Genomic DNA, 428 nt, shown 5'->3' on the forward strand with positions numbered 1-428 from the left:
GGGTAAACTCTGGATGACTAGAGGTCAGAGCGTTTGGGGCAGGGGTCTCTAGGGGAGTCCTAAAACGGTATGCGAGGCATAAGGCTCTAGGGCCGCAGCCTGCAGCTGGGGTCGACCCTGCAGTGAGCGTGGCGGGCCAGACCCGGGATGCGGAGATTTGGAAGTCGGCCTTGAGGGGCGGGGCCGGGGCGGGGCCGGGCCGCCGGGAGGGTCCCCCCGCGCTGCAGGGGGCGCTGTGAGCCTGGGCGGACCCGGGCCGGGCGGCGGCCGCTCCTAGTGAGCGCGGCCCCTTTTCCGGGTTTCCTCCTCCTCCTCCTCCTTCTTCGCCGCCGCCGCCGTCGCTGCCCCTTTCCCGGCCGGCGGCTGCCGCTGCTGGTGCCGCCGACAGCGCCGCCGCCTCGGAGCCGCGAGCCGAGCGGAGGCCGCCG

This window comes from Oryx dammah, unplaced genomic scaffold (assembly GCF_014754425.2).
Source record: "Oryx dammah isolate SB20612 unplaced genomic scaffold, SCBI_Odam_1.1 HiC_scaffold_13, whole genome shotgun sequence".
Taxonomy (NCBI): Eukaryota; Metazoa; Chordata; class Mammalia; order Artiodactyla; family Bovidae; genus Oryx; species Oryx dammah.